Source organism: Cupressus sempervirens, chromosome 4 (genome assembly GCF_028749045.1).
Source record: "Cupressus sempervirens isolate cs-2001-9-10 chromosome 4, ASM2874904v1, whole genome shotgun sequence".
Classification (NCBI taxonomy): Eukaryota; Viridiplantae; Streptophyta; class Pinopsida; order Cupressales; family Cupressaceae; genus Cupressus; species Cupressus sempervirens.
Window position 1 is genome coordinate 395420431 of NC_143121.1, and position 23144 is coordinate 395443574.

The window sequence follows — 23144 nt, forward strand, 5'->3', positions numbered from 1 at the left end:
CTAAATTTTTCTATATTCAACCCATACACTATTCTCATCCACACATGCTATGGAGTGTTTGAACTCCTTTTAAAGATTTTGAAGACTTAGGGATAGGTATGGATCTATGATCCATATTGAATCTTGAGTTCCTGCTCATTCCTTGCATTTTTCTCGATGGATGCATGTCTTTTCCATTTTTCTGATTGGCTGCATGCTAATTACATAGGAAATGTAAAATATTTGTCCTTATCCTTTTTCTCCTTTGAAATCCTTCTATGTCAAATCCAAAAATGGTTTACATCTGAGTTTGTGAGGGCACAAACTCATATACTAATTCTGTATTACTCGAGACATATAAGACTACTAGTGCTTGGCACCTATTACATTATATCTTGTTCGGCACATGTAAGATCCTAGATTGCTGAGCATTAACTATGACTTGGGATGTATATATCACTTAGAACTTATATACTACTCAGCACCTAGAGTCACTTAACACCTATTGGAAATTTGGCTCGACATACATAGTGTAATTGGCTTTAATGTAGAAAGTGGTTAAGTGTCTTGACACTCAAATGTCAAACCTATTTTAACACCAACAATCTCCCCCTTTGACATGAGTGTCAAAAAAACTTAATTAAACTTCACTAATCTATCCTTATGAGTACCTTATCCACAAAATTTTAAAATTTGTTCAAAAATTATTCAAAATACCTTATAACTCCCCCTGAGCTGATTGTGCCTTGACATTCTTGCAACCAAAATTTTGTGTTGAATGTGCCTAATACTGTTTTTCCTTTTACCCTATACCTATGTTCCTATGTCTATGTTTCTAAATCTAATCTATCAGAGCTATGGAATTCTTGCATTTTGTATCAGATCCTATATGGAATAGAGCTACCTTCCATATGATTGCCAAAATTTTGTATCTCCCCCATACTTATTTACACATAATAACTAATCTCCCCCTTAGTCAAATCTTTCATAATTATATATTCCTTACTACTATTTCTACTCCTATCTTCCTTATTATCTCCCCCTTTTTGATACTTATGTCAAAGGGTTATGTTAGTAACCAATATGAGCATGTTTTTAAAACTTGGAGTTTGTGTTTTTGAACCACTTTGAACCTTAGTTCAAAGTAGTTCGAAATGGTTCAATGGTTTAGATAACCCATTCTGTAAGTTCAATACAATCAAAGTAAAACTTCAAGTTCAGAGTTTCTGAACCACTTCGAACTAAAGTTCGAAGTAGTTCAAAGATGTGGTTCGATAGTTCAAGGAAAATTTGAAATGCATAATGGCTAGCTCATGAAAGTTCAAAATTTTGCCAGAATTCATAATTTAGTTTCAGTCAGCCCAAAAATTCAAAAGATGCAAAAGTGCATATCAAGATGAAGACCTTGTTCGATGGATTCAACTGCAAGACTTCCAAAGTGTAGAAACTATTATATGCTATATCAGCCTTCATAGGAAGTTTCATGGATTTAGAATTCAATTTGGGTGTTTGGTGTTACTATTGTCAGATTATAAATGTGGTGGTATTTAATTAAAGATTATCCATTCATAAAAAGGGAAAATATAAAAGGCAATCGGACTTCATTTTTGGATTTAACTCTAAATATGAAGAGAAGCTTGCTTTTTGGATCAAGTTTAGCAAGTCGAATTTTCTGACATACATATAGACCCTTAAACAAAGATCTATAACTTTTGACTCAGGCATTATTTTCAAAATCGCCTTGGTGAGAATGTGGATAACTAGAACTTGGATAACATATCCAAAATTTGGCAAGATCCAATAGTGGGATAAATAGTTATGCATCCTGCACTGAGACCCATTGTTTCTCATAAAGTTATTTCGAATCCGCCTAGAATCAAAAGCATTTTCATATTGGAATAATATAATAATGTGCCACTTGTCCAAGTCTCATTTAATATGTCAAATTATTCTTATAAAATGTTTACATCAATATTTTATAAGGTTATCAAAACATAAATGAGAAAAAAAAAAGATGTGAACGAGAGAAACCACAAAGAGAGCCAATTTCAAGATTCAGTTAGGAAACTGAAAAGCCACAAGAAAGACCAGGTTAAATATGCCAACATAAAAACAATAGGGGTTCTAGTTTTCTGAGTTTTGGCTAGGAGACTTTGGGCTACAATAGAATAGAGGCTGTGAATACAGTGATAGGGGGGGAAGATTGGATTTCTCTAAGACTTTGTGCTACAAGAGGTCCCATTCTTTTTCCTGTTCAATTATGACTTCTTCCAGACTGTAGACTTTGAGCTTTAGGCAGGGAGGAGATCTTGCAAAATCATTTTTATTTCCTTGGGAGAAAGGGAGAGGCAAAGCATGGGAAGATTTTTCTATTTTTTAACTGTGTGTCTAAGATAGAGAAAAGGTTTTGGTGATTGATGTAATATTGTGAAAGTAGTTTCTATTTTTCTTTAAATAATGGACTGATTGTAATGTGTAAAGGAGTCCTTGTGCTCTTTTATAGTCAGGGGAGGGAGGCTAAAGGTTAAACATATTATACTTTGTTGATAATGTGTTTTTCCTTCCACTGAATTTGGACTTTGAGTCATTTCCAGTTTTTCTTGAAATTACAGTTTGTTGTCATTATTTCTTTATTACGTTGACGTTCCAAACATCTTTCAAAGCTCTGATTTTAATTCTCTCAAGAGGACGAAGGTTAGGTTTTCATTTACATTATGTGATATAGTGTACAACAAATTAACTTTGTGTAATCTATTGTATTTTTTTTCCTTTCTTTTCAATTCTTAGGTTTTGCATCTACTCTGTGTTTACGGATAGATGCTTGCTATCCTTTCGTGCTTTTCGGTTAAAAGTACCTATAATTAATTCATTGTAAATCTTGCATGAGGAGCTATACCTAATAAAATTTAGAGGAAGGTTATTAATCTAATAATAACCTATCCAACTATTGGTGTCGATTTGTTCTTTCATTTGGGCATTCAGGGTCAGATTTGCATGTACTTTCTTGAAAGACAATTTGTTCACTAATAGATTTTTGGCAACTCTGCTGGGGAATTGAAAACAAAGATCATTGCCTAACAATTGCTTCCTCAATTTTGTGATTATCTTAGTGTGTAGGAGATTGGTGACTCTACATTTTGAACTTGTTGAATCTTTGGTTGTGGGGTTTCAGCATGTGTTATGGCGGTAGTTGCAATGCAGCCATTGGGTGCTCAGATAGGACCCTTTGCCCTGGCCTATTATTCAACCTTACCTAAAAGGTCATGGGAATACCTTCCTAAGTTCCATGGAGACAAAACACAAGATGCAACTGATCATATCAAAGCAGTTATTGTTGCATGCGGGATTCTTGGTGTATAGGAAGAAGATGTGTTTGTCAGATTGTTTGTTCAAAGCCTTGTGGGAAAAGTTGTAGAATGGTTTAAGCATTTGCAAGATGGATGTATTACAACTTGGGATGATCTTGAAGAGAGATTCATTGAGAGATTTCAGCCCACAATTAATTCCCATCAATTATTGGTAAATCTTCTTCAAATTCAAATGAAAGAAGATGAATCTGTAAAGGAGTTCATTGATAGATTTAATCGAACTGTCGATAAAATTCCTCTAGCCCACCAACCAAATGAAATCAATCAGTTATGCTTCTTTATTGCTACTATGAATGTTGAAGTAAAGTTTTGGTTATAATGCCTTGGAGTGCAAAATTTGGTAGGTGTGCAAAAAGAAGCGATCAGGTTAGATGATGCCTTAATTCTTAGTGGTATGAAATATGTAAAGACTCCTCCAATGAAAGCATACCTTTGTGGTCAGCAACATTGCATTGAGGAGGAAGTTACAAAGAAGAAATATGTTCTAGTAGAAACCAAATCTACTCCTAATGTTTCTCTTTTTTAGAACCTAACTATTTTTAATAATGAAGATTTCAAAAAATCCTTGTTGGCTGAAGATGATGCTTTAAAGATGACAGGATTTTGCTGCCCATATATTGAAAATGATGAGGAGGAGAAAAAAAATGCTAAAGAACTCATAAATTCAGATCATAAGGTTTTATCACAATCTTTCTTCATCCCGAAGGCTAGACCTCTTCAATTCATAGGTACAGAATGTCATCTAGATTCAAATGGTCCTAATGATAAAATTGATTCTTTGCATTTTGAAGTTTGTAACCAACAAATTAAGGAATCTATCATATGTGATAATGAAGTCATATCATATTCTTCTTTTGGAACTTGTGTTGATAGTAAGATGATAGATGCTGATGATAAAGATTTATCTCATTCTAAAAGTTCTTTTTACAATGTGAATGTTGGGATGAAATAGAAAAATAACCATGAATATGAGATGTCACAGTCATAGGAAAGATTAGCTATAAAAAAATATGTCCTCGCTGTGAAAATTCCAAAATGTGGAAGTGGTTTTGAACACCAAGACGGCTTGATAAATGAAAAGGTTGATGGGATGCTTGGTAGGCGCAATGGTGAGGTATTTCTTTCACAAAGTAAAGTAAGTATTTCTATAAAAGCAAATTTTGTGCTTAATAAAAAATCTTGCTTTACTGAAGCATGTCATTATATCGGGGGTTGTGTAAAAGATGACGATCTTGAGAACATTTATTTCAAAGAGAATGTAACCTTCCTTGATGATATTTCTAGACATCATCTCTTTCAATTTGAAATTGATGACCATTTAAAACAAGATGTGCAAAAAGACTGAGAAAGAATACGAGTGTATGACATGATTTCGTTGTTTCGGAAGAAATTCTTGGCAAACATTCTTAATGTATTCAACTTGAAGTCTATTATTGAGGAGGTTTTCAGCAAGCACCGATTTGGAGCTATTCCATTAAAGTATGATCTACTATTTCAGAAAGGTTCTTACTTCTCCCAGCCGATAAATGGTTTCACGTGATCTCTTTTCTTTCTTCAGGTTCTTAGGGTCAGTTTCCCTCCTACCTTCATAAATATTGTAAATAAGTTTTTGTTGTGCATAGCGGTAGTTGGAATAATGTACAAGCCTCGTGCTTGTTGGTAGTTTAGGTGTATGTTGTTGGTTTTGGTTTCTTGGTTTTGCCCTGCTCCCCTCCACCCTCTCTGCAAGTAGTTCTTGATCTTCTTCTTGACTCTATTTTCCCAATGGTAAAGCACTTTTCTTTTCCCATAGATTGCTGGAGTTCTCTGATTTTGTATCAAAATCAGTCCCGCAGTTAGAGCCCCTGTTAGTAACGAATATGAGCATGTTTTTAAAACTTGGAGTTTGTGTTTTTGAACCACTTTGAACCTTAGTTCACAGTAGTTCGAAATGGTTCAATGGTTCAAATAACCCATTCTGTAAGTTCAATACAATCAAAGTAAAACTTCAAGTTCAGAGTTTTTGAACCACTTCGAACTGAAGTTTGAAGTAGTTCAAAGTGGTTCGATAGTTCAAGGCAATTTTGAAATGCAGAATGGCTAGCTTAGGAAAGTTCAAAATTTTGCCAGAATTCATAATTCAATTTCAGTTAGCCCAACAATTCAAAAGATGAAAAAGTGCATATCAAGATGAAGACTTGGTTTGATGGATTCAACTGCAAGACTTCCAAAGTGCAGAAAGTATTATATGCAGTATCAGCCTTCATAGGAAGTTTCATGGATTCAGAATTCAGTTTGGGTGTTTGGTGTTACTATTGTCAAATTATAAATGTGGTGGTATTTAATTAAAGATGATTCATTCATAAAAAGGGAAAAGATGAAAGGCAATCAGACTTCATTTTGGGATTTAACTCTAAATATGAAGATAAGCTTGCTTTTTGGATCAAGTTCAGCAAGTCAGATTTTATGACAGTCATATAGACCCTCAAACAGAGATCTATAACTTTTGAATCACACATTATTTTCAAAATCTCCTTGGTGAGAATGTGGAGAACTAGGATTTGGATAACATATCCAAAATTCAGCAAGATCCAACAGTGGGATAAATAGTTATGCATCCTGCACCAAGACCCATTGTTTCTGACAGAGTTATTTTGAATCCGCCCAGAATCAAAATTATTTTCATATTGGAATACTATAATAATGTTCCACTTGTCCAAGTCTGATTTAATATGTCAAATTATTCTTATAAAATGTTTACATCAATTTTTTATAAGGTTATCAAAACATAAATGAGAAAAAAAAAAAAAAAAAAGCGAACGGGAGTAACTGCAAAGAGAGCCACTTTCAAGATTCATTTAGGAAACTGAAAAGCCACAAGAAAGACCAGGTTAAATATGCCAACATCAAAGACAATAGGGGTTCCAGTTTTCTGAGTTTTGGCTGGGAGACTTTGGGCTACAATAGAATAGAGTTTGTGAATATAGTGATAGGGGGTGAAGATTGGATTTCTCTAAGACTTTGTGCTACAGGAGGTCCCATTCTTTTTCTTGTTCAATTCTAACTTCTTACAGACTGCAGACTTTTAGGTTCAGGTAGGGAGGAGATCTTGCAAAATCGTTTTTTATTTCCTTTGGAGATAGGGAGATGCAAAGCATGGGCAAATTTTTCTATTTCTAAACTGTGTGTCTTAGATAGAGAAAAGGTTTTGGTGATTGATGTAATATTGTGAAAGTAGTTTCTGTTTTTCTTTAAATAATGGTCTTATTGTAATGTGTAAAGGAGTCCTTGTGTTCTTTTACAGTTAGGAAAGGGAGGCTAAAGGTTAAACATATTATACTTTGTTGATAATGTGTTTTTCCTTCCACTGAATTTGAACTTTGAGTCATTCCCAATTTTTCCTGAAATTACAGTTTGTTGTCATTGTTTCTTTATTACATTGACATTCCAAACATCTTTTAGAGCTCTGATTTTAATTCTCTCAAGAGGGCAAATGTTAGGTATTCATTTACATTATGTCATATAGTGTACAGAAAATTAAATTTGTGTAATATGTTGTATTTTGTTTCCTTTCTTTTCAATTCTTAGGTTTGGTGTCTACTCTGTTTTTATAGATAGCTGCTTGGTATCCTTTCATGCTTTCCAGTTATAAGTACCTATAATTAATTCATTTTAAATCTTGCATAGGGAGCTATACCTAATAAAATTTAGAGGAAGGTTATTAATCTAATAATAACCTATCCAACTGTTGGTGTCAATTTGTTCTTTCATTTGGGCATTCAGGCTTAGATTTGCATGTACTTTCTTGAAGGACAATCTATTCATTAATAGATTATAAGGAGTAATACCACACTTAGCCAAAAAATTACTATTTAACTCCATTATTGGTTTAAAAGTTGCATCCCAATTGTCCAAAGAAATGTCAAGTGACTTGTGTTGGATTGTAGTCTCTGCAGCAACGTGTACAAATCTGTCAAGTGTAGAAAGATTAGGATCTTTCTTTAGAACTATTTCTTCATATACTTGCTCCTTGTGGAGGAATTCTAAATGTGGAGTGATGGAGGATTGAATTTGCATTAGTTTAGCCTTTATATTAGCTTCCTCTACTATTCGTACAACTAACTCCCTTTAAGTGTGAAGTGATTGAGCAAAATGCTTCTCACTTTCAGCTAGATCCTTTGGTAGTTGCATGCTATAAATTTTTAAATTTCTTTCCATGCTCATTATTCTTTGATTTGTTTCTTTTGTGAAATTGAAAAAATCACATAGCTTCCTATACAATGAGAAAATGTTCTCAAGTACAACATTGACCTTGTCTATTTTCTTGGCCAACTCTACCTTTTCAAGTGCTATTCCACTTGACATCTTCTCATTTAATTTTACTTGAAATTTTCTCATAAACCATTCCATGAGTTTAGCATTAGTATCCTGGTCTTCATTACTCACCTGGTCAACTATATTAGATAGTTACTTTATTATGAGCTTTGCTTCATCTAGTGACTGCAAGCTAAAGGCATCTATAAATATGTCTTTAATCTCATGTAGTGCTTGCTTGTGTTTGAACTCTTTCCTGAGTATTTCTTGCCTCATCCTTTTGTCTAATGTAGTTTGCATTTCATTTATTTGTGCCATTGTGATGGTCTTGGAATCATAGGAGGGTATTAAAATATCTTTATCTAATTTAGGGTCTCCATAGTGAAGTGCCCTAGCCACTCTAGTTGAGCTCAAGAATGGAGTTGAGCATTGCAAAGAAATGGCTTTAGTGCTTGGCTTATGAAGAGTCTTTGTAGGAGTGCCAGTCTTTAGTAGTTCTACCAATGTCTATATGGTGGCCTGCTCCTTTTCTTTTGATGTATCCTCCTTCTCATCTAATTTTCATTACACTAACTCATCTTCTGAATAGTATAACTTGTTGCACTTGGTGGAGGTGATGGTGGAAGCATCGAAATTTTAGTGCAAGTAGTTGTATATGTGAAAGGTGGTTCCTTTGGCTTCACCTTTTCTCTTTGTGGTTCTTCTACTACCTTTTGTGACTCATCTACACTCACCAATACAAGGCTTGTGCATAAATATGCTTATAAACTAGATTGGTGAAGGTTCTTAGAGAGATCCTCTTTAGCAAGGGGATTGATGTTATGAGCTGACTTGTTAGGAACATCCATAGATTATTGTGTCTACAAGTGTGATGGTTGTATGAGGAGGGCTAGGAGGTGGCATTTGTGTGTTTTGCACACTTTGTTCCTCTTCTTGTTTTTGTTCAACTATTGCCATTTCTTCTCCCTTAGTTGATTCCTCTTCTTCTTTCTCCTTATTTTCTTCCTCTCCTCTTTCTTCCTTGCCTTTCTTTTTCTCCTCTTTCTTTTCTTCTTCCTTCTTCTCTATTTCCTTTGCCTCTACCTCTCCTTTCTATTCTTCTACTTTCTTTTCCTCTACCTTCTCTTTGTCACTAGTTTTTGCCTTATTTGTTTCCTCTACCTTGTCATCAGTTATCTTATAAATTGTTTTCCACAATTGTGTGGATTTATTCACTACATCCTCAATCTTGTTTTGAAGAATGCTAAAGGCTCTATACTTGGGTGCAAATTTTCCACCATGTTTCTTATTTTCCTTTATTATTTGACCTTTTGTCATGTCAGGCTTTACTTGAGCCAAGCTAGGTTTTCAAATCTCCTTTTCCATTTTTAGACAATAATGCCATCTATTCTCAACTATCTCATATATTTCCTTGGCATGGTATTCTCAAGTTCTAGATGTGTGTTTTTAAATTCTGCCATCATGTCATACACAGATTCCTCTACTTTATTTTTCTCTTCCCTACTGAGCTTATTAAAATCAATATTTTTCAAATAATTTAAATTTACATTTCTAATATTTTCACAAAGTTTGTCAATTGTAGACTTAGGAGGATGACTTACCACTCTAAATTGACTAATATCCTCTGATTCTATTCTTTCTTTATCATTAGTAGCTGGCTATGCCACATACCTTCTTTTCTTCTTTGGCTCTTCAAAAGGCTTTTTAGTGGCTTTATTTTTCTCTTTTGTTGCCTCTCTGGCCTTTTGAGTGGATGCCCTTGTAGTGGCCCTTGTCGTTCGAGCTAGCTTAGTTTGAGTTAGCTTAGTGACCTTCGTAGGCTTGGGCTAAATTGTAGGCTATGCTTTTGCCTTTCTTTTCTTTTTCTCAGTAGGTGTAGGTGCTTCCTTGGCTTCTTCTTCCTCGACACCTTCCTCCTTGTCTTCTCCTAAGCCTTGAGTCAACTCTATTGGACCTTACCCTTGCTCTTCTTCTTCTTCACTTTCACCTTCTTCTTCTTCTACTTCTTCTTCTTCTTCTTCACGTACTTCTCCTTCAATGCTTGCTCCAAATTTCTTCTTTATTTTCTTTACTAACTTATCTTTCTTCTTGATAATAGTGGCTATCTTTAATTTAGTCTCAACTTTGGATTTGACAACATCATATGTTCTAAAGTGAGGAGCTACCTTATCTATTTCTTCTGTAAGCAATGTTTTGATTGCTCCTGAGGCTTCATCTATATCAATTTCATATCCTAATGGCCTTATCCATCTTACTCTTGGTATTGCTGCCTGAATATAGGTGTAGTCAATGTCAACCAAGAAGCATATTTCATTGACATGTTTCTCTACCAATGAAACTATTATTGTCATTCTCTACTTCATATACTTCTTAAAGTCTTAAAAATAACTTTTCATTTGTGCCTCAAAATTGATGCCCATTTGATCAATGAACTCATTGATTTGTGTAAGTATAATTTTGATGGGGTTCCAATTCACATTTTCTATAGAAGAAAATTCTTCCATAACATAAAAGAATATACACATAAGAACTAAACCAAATTTACATTGTGCACCTTTTGATCTCCTTATTGCTCCTAGGTTTTCATTAATTTTTTGCAACATATATTTTCACAGATCATATGTGTGATCTTTCTTCACCAGTTTGTAGGCTACATCAATTGTTATGCATGGCACATTGTTTAATCTACTGGATTGATAGAATTTCTAGGATATTATTCTCACAGAAAAATCTAGAAGAGGATCAAATATGGTGTCAATAGTCATACCACTCTTATTCCATTTGGCTCATGTATTCTTTTCAATGACCTCCCTTCTATCACTTCTCAAGGTCTTTGGCTGATCTAGGGTTGGGAATCCTGTAACCCTATGCACTATCCTCTTTGTAATCTTAATGGGTCCTATCTCTAGCCATAGAAAACCATCATGAATTCTACTTAAAACAATCCATATCCATTCAACTTTGAATCCTATAGGATAGACTAGGGCATTGGTCAAACCCTTTTTCTCAACTATCTTCCTTTTTTAGAATCTTGTTTTCACATAGTTTGTCATAAACTTGGAATATTTCAAAATTACCTATGACACCAATTTTGTAGCTAAAACATTTTCTTACATCTTGCACCATGACTACTTTGGGTGGAATAATGGATAATGTGCCAGCTAGGTCATTTCTATAGGCAACTTCAGGGATTGGCCTAAACTTGGGTTGTTTGACTTTGTTGCTAACTAATTGGACATCATGACTCTCTTTTCATTTGGGGTTTCTTGAACTAGAGGCCATTCCACTAAACAAGGGTTTTAAACATTTTAAAAACTTTAACTCTGCATAGCTCAACACCTAATAAATACCTTTAAATTGATGAGTTCATGTTGAATTACTATTGGAATCTTTGCAAATGCTTGTTAGGTTGCTACTTGATCACTTCTTCACTCTTCTTGACTTTTCCTTGTGGTTGAATGGCATGAAAATGAGCAAAATTCAACCTTATACCTATCAAAACCTAGCATTAAATGTTTAGACCATATAATGGTCAATTTGGCACTTGAAGGTTTCACCATGACTCAACTTCCATTGTATTTCATTTACTTGGCTTCCACTAATTCTCCACCTTACTTAGCTTCAACTTATCAACTTGGTCACTATTAGAAACTTGGCATCCATTGGAGCTTTACTCGACATCCAAGGGTAACTCAATAGCTTCTTTAAAATTTTTACTTGGCATCTTTGCTCATGCAAGTTTCTTCCTTGCAGTACTCATTTGTTGTTTGGGACTAGTGTATGATATAATTTTGTATATCAGTCCCATACACCTTTCTTTTTCTTAGTTGGATGAAGTGTGGTCACTTGACCTTTTGGATGAATTGATCCCTTCATTTTATGTGTTGCATTCATCTTTCTTCTTCCAAGTCTTGTTCATTTGCACTCTTATTTGTTCAACATCACCCTTCTCTTTTCCTTTGTTGATTTCTATCTTGGGTGATTTTTACTTTGTTGGGCAGTTCCTACTGATATGACCAGTCTTAAGCGATTGAAGCATGTGGTTTGGTTTAATTATTTTCTATAATTCCCTCTAAAATGTGTCCTTATGCAATTTTTAGAAATGTGTCCATACTCCTAATAATAGTGATAGCTATACCTGGTGTTGTAATCCTAGTTGTAGTGATGTGCATGGTTATTTCCTCTTGCAAGCTAATTAGGTGTCCACATAGGCCCTGATCCTCATTCAAATGCTCTATTTTCATATTTTTTGTAGTTGTAGAAGTGACCATCAAATCTTGGTGTTCTCATGATCTTGGTTCTACATTCATGTGTTTGATGTCCTTTCTTTTTGCACTCATGCTAATGACTATTCTTGCTCCTAATCACATTAGAGGTATGTCCCTTTTTGCCATAGAAATGACAAGTAGGTTTAGTGTTCTTACCTTTGTTACTCCTTTCTTTTGTAGTCTTGGACGATTCTCCTTTTTTAGTGCTAATGTAACAAAGTCCTGAAGTATCATTACTAGCCCCTGGTGATTTTAGTAGTTGCTCAAAGTACTTGATAGCCTCATTGGGTTTTTTGCTATCTTCTTTTCACTTTTCAATTAATTCTACAATTGCTCATTTTGTATTTTCAAGGTGGAAATCTCAATGTCCTTCATGTTTAGCTCATGATGAGCATTCGTCATCTGACTTAAGGTGTCTAACTACATGTTTGAGATCCTGTGAAACTCAATTGTCTTCTCCTCCAATCTATTGGTAAGATTTCTCTTGTCATATTCTATCATGGCCTTGTCTTCAATGGCTCACTTCTTTTGTTCAATCACTTCACAAAGCATTATGGCTTATGATTCTTGTTAAAGCTTGAGTAATTTGATTTCCTCATCTCATGCTCTGTTTCCTCCATTAGTTCTGCTATTGCTACATCAAATTCCTTAAAATCTCCATTGGAAAACACTTGTGTGGTATCAATCTCCTTGTAGCATATGTCATTTTCAACTATGGCTATATCTTCCCTTCTCTTTAAGGACTTTCTCAACTCATCTCTGGCTTCTTCCAATTCGTGTAGAGCAAGGTGCACATCAATCATCTGATTGTCTATGATCTTCCCAAGTTTGAGGACTTCCATCTTTAGCCCTTTTCTCTAAGCTATTAGGCTTCTCCTTGCGAGAACCTAGTGCTTTGATACCAATTGTTGGAATGTTCAAAATGGGAAGAGTACTTTTGAGAGGGTGGGTGAATCAGAAATATCACACTTTTAACCTTTTCTAATCATTTCAATTAAATAATTAAAAAATGCATGCATGTAAACATATAAATGAACATAAATTAAACACATGAAATAAAACATAACACAAGATTTGGTAACCCAAAACCCCCCAAGGAATAAGAAAGTAAAATTGGGGTGGAGATGATACCCACAAAAAATACTATAGCAATAAATATTTGCCCACTTCTAATGGTCTGTCCTGTGAAAGATCTGCTATGTTAAAGGCTTTACATTGTGTCAATAGAGACCTAGTTATATGATTTACAAGCACTTTACATGAATTGTCACCTTGTTAAAGGATTTAATCACCTCTTCAAAAGATTTACAAATTAGCTGTTAAGTTAACCTATCAACATTCAATTTTCAATATCTAATATAATGGCTAGAAAGTATTAGAAAAATTTAACGTGATTGCTTACAATCTTCAATTTCTAATTTTAGGCACTTGATCTGCTAATTCTGATCTTGATCAGATTTGATATCTAATCATGTCCATTATGCTATTCTAATCAACTAGATATATAATTGTTGCTATGTCCCTCTAAATCTTTCACACTTCACACTAAATTTCACTATATTCTTCTCATACACTATTCTCATCCACGCATGCTATGGATTTTTTGACTTCCTTTTAAAGATTATGAAGACTTAAGGTTAGGTACAGATCTATGATCCATATTGAATCTTGAGTTTCTGCTCATTCTTTCCATATTCCTCATTTATTGCATGTCTTCTCCATTTTTTCTTATTGGCTATATGCTGATTGCATAGGAAATGTAAAAGATTCATCCTTGTCCTTTTTTTGCTTCAAAATCCTTTTGTGTCAAATCCAAAAATGGTTTACATCTGAGTTTGTGAGGGCACAAACTCATATGCTAATTCTGTATTACTTGGCACATACAAGACTACTGGTACTCGACACATATATTATCTTGGATTGCTTGGAACCTATTACATTCTTTCTTTCTTAGCACATGTAAGATACTAGATATCTTATCATTAACTATGAATCAACACCTATATATCATTCGACACTTATATATTGCTCAGCACTTGAAGTCACTCAACACCTAATCAAAATCTGACTTGGCACACACTGTGGCTCGACATACATAGTGTAATTGGCTTCAATGTAGAAATTGGTTAAGTGTCTTGACACTCAAAAGTCAAAACTATTTTAAGACCAACAATACCATTGTTTGGCCTTGAATATTTGTGATTTTGATAGCTTGGCCTCCTTTCAAGTTAGTCTTCTTGAGTCTCCATGCTCAATGTACCAGTGTAATCATCTCTTCTTGACCGCTTGTAGAAGTAGAGCCTCTATTCTCTTCCTTCTTCTAGATGTCTTCTCCTTAACACTCTTCTAACCACTTTGCAATTTGGCCCTTTGGCATCAACAACATCAATAGCATTTGCTTCTTGGTCTATGACTCCTTAAATAGAACTCTTGGTGTTCTTTTCCAACTCAATTCTTCTATTCTTTAATTTCAATTTGCATGGATTAGGTAGGATTCATTACATCTAACCCATATATTGTTTCCTCTAGAAACTTCTTGAATAATCCTCTTAAATTCACTCAAAAATAGTTTACATAGAATTTTGTGCCACCAGCTCATCATCCTTATCCTCTAACTAGTTCACAAATTTCAAGGTAACCACTTTGTCATCTTAGATTTGGTGAATCTTCATCATTTGAAATAATGTAGCAGCTCAGCACTATTGAAATACTAGTGCTTGGGACATATTGTGTTACTTGGCATCAACTGTATTCTTCCTAATGCTCAACACTTGAAGATCACTTGGCATGCACTAGAATTTCATGTTACTTGACTCTAGCTAAGAATTTTTTCGGCTTCAACTAGCTTGCTCAACATCACTAATGATCTTAGTTTAAGCTTTGCAGTCAACCTTATTACATCTTTTCTTTCAATGTTTCTAAATGTGATCAACCTTTGTATCTTTGAGTATGTTATCAATACATCATTTAGCCATTGTTTTAAGTAATCCTTGCACTTCATTACAACATCATAACTCAACCTTTTCTTAGGTGTTCTTGTTACATCTTGTTGATCAAATCATCTTCATCAATCAACTAAGTGATAATACTTGGATCTTATAAGAAAATGTCATTCCTACAAATAGTAGGTTTGACATCAATGACAAAATAATGATTGAAAAAATTCTTTTAACAACAATTTTCCTTCTTTGCAACAATCTCCCTCTTTGATCTTCAACAATTATCTTTTCAATTAGATTTCCAACAATCTCCCTCTTTGGCATTGATGTCAAACAAAACTGATCAACCATCTAACTAAACTATTTAACCACAATCTAACTAGGTTAGAACAATAAGCCAAATACCAAAAAGTAATTGTATTACCATCAATTTTCACATCTCCCTCTACTCTCTCGATTGCTTCATTTTTGCTTCCCCCTCTTAGCTATTGTATCCTTGTTCTTTTTTTTCCACCCTCTATATTGCTCATCTTCTACTATTTTGATCAAATTTTGATTATTTCTATCAGCTTCTCCCTCATAATTTTCATCACCAGATCATCAACATTTGATCAATTTCTCACAATTTCTCCCTTTGTGACAACAATGTCAAAGATATATTAGCATCTTGATATGCAAATGTAGCTTTTGCAATTCCATTCAATTTCTCCCTCTATCACCTTGCTTGTGACTAATTTGGAACTTCAACACTTCTACTACTTTAATCATGAATCCTAATGTAAAAATCCTCTACATCAATGTGTGAAATCTTTTACAATCAGCTCATTTAATGTAGGGCATTCTTGCTTTTTCTTCAAGTAGCCTTGGCTAGGGGTATCACCCCTAACTTACCTTTAAGATACTCAAAAGCATCTTTAGGTAGTGCTTTTGTGAAGATGTCAGCAATCTTTTCCTTTGAGATATCATATTCCATCTTCACTTGTTTGTCTTCCACCAACTCTCTTACATAGTAATACTTGATTGCAATGTTCATGGTTTCAGCATGCATTACAGGGTTCTTTGATATATTGATTTCACTTGTATTATCACAATAAAGTATCACAGTCTAAGTCACCTCTTCCTTCATACCTTGCAACAAATGTTTGATCCATACAATATTGGTGCAATTTATAGTAGCTACAACATATTCAGTTTCAACAGTGGACTGTGAGGTATAGTTTTGCTTTTTGCTAGTCCATGTAATCAACCTTTTTCTCAAGAAAAGTGCTCCTACATTGGTGCTTTTTCTATCATCAATGTTACCTCCCCAATTTGCATCAGTGTAGGCTTTTAGTTCAAAATTTTCACTCCTCTTGTAGTACAAACCAAAGTTATTAGTTCTTTTTAGGTATCTCAATATTCTCTTTACTGCCATTAAGTGATTTTCTCTTGGATTTTTAGAAAATCTTGATACTATTCCAACAACTAATGAAATGTATGGTCTACTATGTAGAACATATTACATCTTTCCAAGCATTGATCTATACAATGTCTAATTCACTTTAGGAGACTCATCATTCTTGGATAGCTTATGTCCTATTGTGATTGGTGTACTAACTGGTTTTGACTCTTCTAACCCAAATCTCTTGAGTATCTGCTTGATGTATTTTGATTGGGTCACAAATATGCCATGCTTCAATTGATGTACTTGCAATCCAACAAAGAATTTGATTTCTCCAAACATTGACATCTCAAATTCATGCTTCATTTGAACAGCAAAATCATTGCATAGAACATCTTTTCCTCCAAATATTATATCATCAACAAAGATTTCTGATATCAAAATGTCTTTACCTTTTTTAGCTTTGATATGCAAGTTGTTGTCATCTATTCTCTCAAATCTTATCTTCACAAGATATTTGTGCAATCTCTCATACCATGCTCTAGGTGCTTGCTTCAAGCCATAAAGTGGTTTATACAGTTTGCAAACCACATCCTTGTTCTTGTCATTAAAAAATCCCTCAGGTTGTTCTATGTAGATTTCCTCTTCTAGTATACCATTCAAAAAAGTAGACTTAACATCCATTTGGTAGATTTTGAAACCTTTATATGTAGCATATGCAAGCAGTGTTCTTACTCCTTCCATTCTTGCAACTGGGTCAAATGTTTCCCCATAATCCTATCCTTCTTCTTGTGCATAGCCTTTGCAAACTAATCTAGCTTTGTTTGTTGTTATCTCACCATTCTCATCAAGTTTATTTCTAAAAACCCATTTGGTACCAATCACATTCTTATCAGTTGGTTTAGGAGCTAGGGTCCATGTTTTGTTCTTCTTAATCTAATCTATCTTCTCTTCCATGGCTTTATACTAGTGATCATCTTGTAGTGCATATTTCACTATTTTGGGTTCAACCTTGCTTAATAGACATGATTCATTCCTCAATCTATCCCTTGTCATTGGCCTGACATCCTTGTCACCAATGATTTGATCTATAGGGTGATGTCTTCTCACATACTTGGCTAATCTTGGTTTTTTCCTTCTTTCCATGTTTGATCTTTCAACTTTAGAGTCATTTTGTTCTTCTCCATCAAGCACTTCATCATATCTCTCATGTGTACTATTTTTAGAATCAGAATGTGTATTTTCTACATTTTGTAGCTTGACATTCACTAGTTGAGACTCAGCTGATAATAAAATTTGTTGTTGATTTCCAAATTGATTTGTAGCATTGTCTTCAATAGTCATTCCTTCATAAAAATATACAATAGATCTATAATCCTATGATTGCTTAGTTTCATCAACTTGAACTTCTACATGCTTATCAAAATTTATATTTTCACTCTCCACAATCTTGTTAGTGTTAGTGTTCAAACACTTATATTCTTTGCTTCTAGTGGAGTATCCAAGGAATATGCCTTCATCACTTTTTCCATCAAACTTGACATTTTTAGTATCTTTAATAATATAGCATTCACAACCAAAGACTTGAAATGTTTAACATTAGGTGAGTGATCATATGATAATTCAAAAGGTGTTGCATTTGTACCTTTCTTGACTTGGACTCTATTTAGTGTATAGACTACAATACATACAACTTCTCTCTAGTACTTTAGTGCAACATTTTTCTCCATCATCAACATTCTAGAAAAGTCAATCACTAACATATTCCTCCTTTCAGAAATACCATTTTGTGGTGGAGTTCTTGGTGCTAATGTTTTCCTTTTGATATCTTTGTCATTGCAAAATATTTCAAACTCTTTTGATGTGAACTCACCTCCTCTATACGATCTTAGGAATTTTAGGTTCTTTCCTATTTCCTTCTCAACTCTAGCCAAATACCACTTAAACATTTGAAATGCATCCGACTTTTGCTTTAAAAACATAGGAGTCATCATCTCGGAATAGTCATCTACAAATAAAATTATGTATCTGTCTCCTAGGTAGCTTTGCACTTCTATTGGACCACATAAGTCTATATGGACTAGCTCTAGTACTTCTTTAGAAGTGTATGTTTTGCTTTTGAAACTAGACTTAGTCATCTTTTTGGCTGTCATTGTTTGCACATTGTGTTTTCAGGTTTCTTCAATTTAGGGAATCCTTTGACTTTGTTCTTTTTTCTAATGTTGATCAGATTATCAAAGTTAACATGACACAACCTTTTATGCCACAACCACACATCATCAAATTTAACAACAAGACATGTTGCATCTTCTATATCTAGGTAAAATAGATTACTCCTAGTTTGTTCACCTTTTCTTATCAGATTTACATCAGTGTCATAGATCTTGGTAGCTTTGTTTCCAAACTCTACTTTGCAACCTACATTGCCTAACTATGATACACTCAACATGTTATAGTTCAATCCTTCAACATGGTATACATTATCACATGAAATTTTCTCTATGAGATTTATAGAGCCTTTTCTTTTGATTTTACTTGGAACATCATTACCAAATCTAACACTATTTCCATCATATTGAGTAAACGTAATGAACTTACTTTTATCTCCTGTCATGTGATGTGAGCATCCACTGTCTATGATCCACTTGTCATTCTTTTTCACACACATAACCCATGTTGCTACTTCATCTTCATCTTTATCTGATTCATCCTTCATGGCCACATAGACTACTTCATCATCATTCTCATTAGAGTCTTCTTCAACAATGTAGCATCTCTTGCCTTTTTCTTTATAGTGTTTGCTATCATCTTCTCTCTTGTTTCTGTACTTGTTTCCTTCTTTGTAGTTCTTCTTCTTTGTACATCTTGGAGCAATATGACCTACTTCATTGGAATTGAAACATATGATAGGGAGCTTGCCTTTGAATTTACCTTTTCCTCTATGAAATCTCTTAGCTAGTAGTGCTTATAACTGTTCCACATCTTCCTCATCTGCACTACTATCACTGGATACATGTTTTCTTTATCTTCTCTTTTTTCTTGATGTCTCCTCCTTAGTGTCTTTTATTGTCATCTTGGCCTTGAAATTAGATTTTTGTAGTTGTCAAAATTGGATAGTTCAAACGTAGTAAGTCTTCCCACTATTCCTTCAAAGGTTAGTGTGTTTCCTTATACACACCCTAGCTCTTAAATAGCTAAAACTCTAATAGCATAGATAGGGAGTAGAGTTCTTAAGTATTTGTTGATGATAGTTTCTTTTTCCAATTGACCACCTAGACTTCTTATTGCACTTACCATTTCTTCTATTCTTGTAGCATACTAAGCAACATTTTCACCTTCCTCCATTTTCATGTCATCAAACTTTCCTCATAGGCTTTATCCCTTTTCTCTCTCGACATTTTGATCTCCTCCATAGATATATGATAAGGCTTTTGACATCATGAATGCAATGTTACGATCTTTGATATCATCATATTCTACATAACTAAGTGCAAAGGAAATCTCTAGCATTGCTTGATTATGCTCCTTTCTTTTGCTCAAATCATTTGTAGTAAGAGGTCCTACTAGATTTACCTATCTTGTTCCAATTGAGGTTTGTGCATAGTCACCTATTTATCCAAGGTGCAATTTCATCAGACTCTGTCATGCATCAAAGTTGTCTTTGTTGAGCTTGGAAACTTCTCTCTTGGACATCTTGATCTTCCTACTTCTGGTACCTTGAAACCAAATCAGCATATGGCTCTGATACCAATTGTTAAAAATGTTTTAGAATAATTGAGAGGGGCTGAGGTGAATTAGTTATTCAAGGTCCAAATGTCCTATTCAAACTTTTCACTAATAGTGAGCCCATTCAACCATTCGTTCATCCAAGCTTTAATTTGTCTAATCAGCAAGTTACTGTAAATTAACATGCAAGCATAACACATAAGAAGTCAACACATAATATAGTGATTTATGTGGAAAATCAATTTGGGAAAAACCATTAGTAACATGCTACTCAATTCTCACTATTCTAAACTGATGCCCTATGAAAGGCTTACAACACACTATTAAATGTGACCTTGTTAGAGGATTTAACCACCTTGTTAGAAGTGGGCCTAGTTAGAGGACTTTAGAACATTCACTTGGAATGCCACCCTGTTAAAAGATCTACAAATGGATATTAAACCAATATAAGTCCATAGGATTTTCACATCTAATACAATTGTTAGAGAGTATGAGAAAATCTTTGACCTAACTACAACATACAATTTAACTTGTAGATCTCAGATCACTTCTCAGCTCATACCATTGCTTGTCCTTCAATCTCTATGATTCTGATAGCTTGGCCTCCTTTCAAGCTTAGTCTTCTTTAATTTCCATGCTTAATGTACTTGTGCAATCATCTCTTCTTGACCACTTGTAGAAGTAGAGCCTCTACGCTCTTCTTTCTTCTAGATGTCTTCTTGTTGACACTCTTCTAACCACTTCACAATTTTTCCTTTTGGCAGTAGTAGCATCAGCAACATTTTCTTCTTGGTCTATGACTCCATAAATAGAAGTCTTGGAGTTCTTTTCCTAATTGATTCTTCCATTCTTTAATTTTAATTTGCATGAATTAGGTAAGATTCATTGCATCTAACCCATATGTTGTTTCCTCTAGAAACTTCTTGAATAATCCTCTTGAATTCACTCAAAAATGGTTTACATAAAATTCTATGCCACCAGCTCATCATCCTTATCCTCCAGCTAGTTCACCAAATTCAAGGTAACCACTTTGTCAGCTTAGATTTGGTGAATCTTCTTCATTTGAAACAATGCAACAACTTGACACTATTGAAATACTAGTGCTCAGCATATATTGTGTTGCTTGGCATCAACTATGTTTTTCTTGATGCTCGACACCTTAAGATCACTCAGCATAGACTAGAATCTCCTGTTACTCACCTCCAACTAAGAATTTTCTTGGCCTCAACTAGCTTGCTCGACACCCACTATTGATCTTAGTTTAAGCTTTGCAATCAACCTTATTACATCTCGTTCCTTCAATGTTTCTAAGTGTGACCAACCTCTGTATCTTTGAGTATGTTATCAATACATCATTTAGCCATTATTTTAACTAATCCTTTCACTTCATTACAACATCATAACTCAACCTTTTCTTAGCTTCTCTTAATACATCTTGTTGAGAAAATCTTCTTCATCAATCAACTAAGTGATAGCACTTGGATCTTATAAGAAAATGTTATTCCTACAAATAGTAGATTTGACATCAATGACAAAACAATTATTGAAAAAATTCTTTTAATAAAAACTTTCCTTCTTTGCAACAATCTCCCTCTTTGATCTTCAACAAGGAGCTTTTCAATTATATTTCTAACAATTAATGTAGTTAATAGATGAAATCTTTGTAAAGAAGGTTTTGAAGATAGAGAGCACTTGTTTTTGAATTGTACTTACAATCAACAAGTTTGGAGCTCAATTCTAAACTATTGGAATATTTATTAGGTCCATCAAAATAATGTTGATATATGTTTTAAAAGTTGGATCTATCCCTCTGAGGATCCTAATGTTGTTTTCCTATGGAAAATTACCCTTCCCCATCTTTGGTGGTCTATTTGGAAAGAAAGAAATAACAAAATCTTTTGAAATAAAGAAAACACAGATTGGGTGCTTGGACAAAACATAGTCAAGGCAATAGATGAAAATTTTAAGGCTTAGAGTATTTGTAATAAAAACTTTCAAATTGACAACACAATACTTTCCACAAATTCAAATATGAAGAAAGAAGATCTTAGACTAAAGGCTCCACCTTTAGGATTGTTTAAAGGGAACTTTGATGGTGCTGCTAAAGGTAATCCAGGTAAAGCATGTTGTGGTCGAGTTTTGAGAGATCATACAAGTAATATAATAGATTTTATTGCTATACCTATTAGTCTATCTAACAACCATAAAGATGAGGCTACTACAGTTGACAATACTATGAGGATTGTTGTGGAAACTAGTTTCCAGAATCTCTAGTTGGAAGGAGATTCCTTAAACACTATTAATATGCTAAATGGTAAAAGTGTGGTCCCATAGTCAATTGAAGATTGTGTAAAGGAAATTAAATAATTAATGAATAAGTTTTAGAAATTATTTATTTCCCATTCTTTTTGTGGAGGCAATGCAGTAGCTGATTGGATCGCCAACAAAACTGTCTAATGAGAGTGCAAGATGATATGGCATGATGACTTAAGCAGGGATATGGATTTGAAATCTCTCATTAATTATGATAGAGTTCATGTGATAGAGGGAAATATTTTCCAAGATTATAAATATAATGAAATATAGATGTGCAAATATGGAAGTTCCTATTATTTTCTTGAGAAAGTACATTAATGTGACTTAAATCCTAGCTTCACACATATTTATTTTTATGAGTACCTTAGTTGTTTTAATGGATACTTTTGTTCTATTTTTTTTCTTTATTTCTCCTTCTTCACTCAACTTTGGAGTTCCTTAGCATAACAAAGTCTTCTGAAATGGATAGAGAACCATGTAAATGGGAACCTAAATATTGCAAGGATTGGAAAGCCAAAAATTCTATTTGGAAAATTCTACAGAAGGGGAAGGTCACCCATTATCTAGAGAGACTTCATGGATCTAAATCTCATGTCACTATGGCTTTCTTGAAAAACTAGGTGGAGGATAGGGTTTTTCTGCATGGAGTGATGGTTCATTTGACAAAAGACTTTATTGCTGAGGTGATGATTGCCAAAGGATGACATAAAATTTAGCAAGGAAACAAGTATTTCAAATGTGGCATTTAAGTAGTTCTCGAAAATGGACGAGTTGGAAAAGAAATTGGAGAAGAATGGTGCTTTTTATAAATTGGGCAAAATTAAGGTTATCTGGTAGGATGTGCTTTCATGCATTCACGAGTACTTTATCTTAG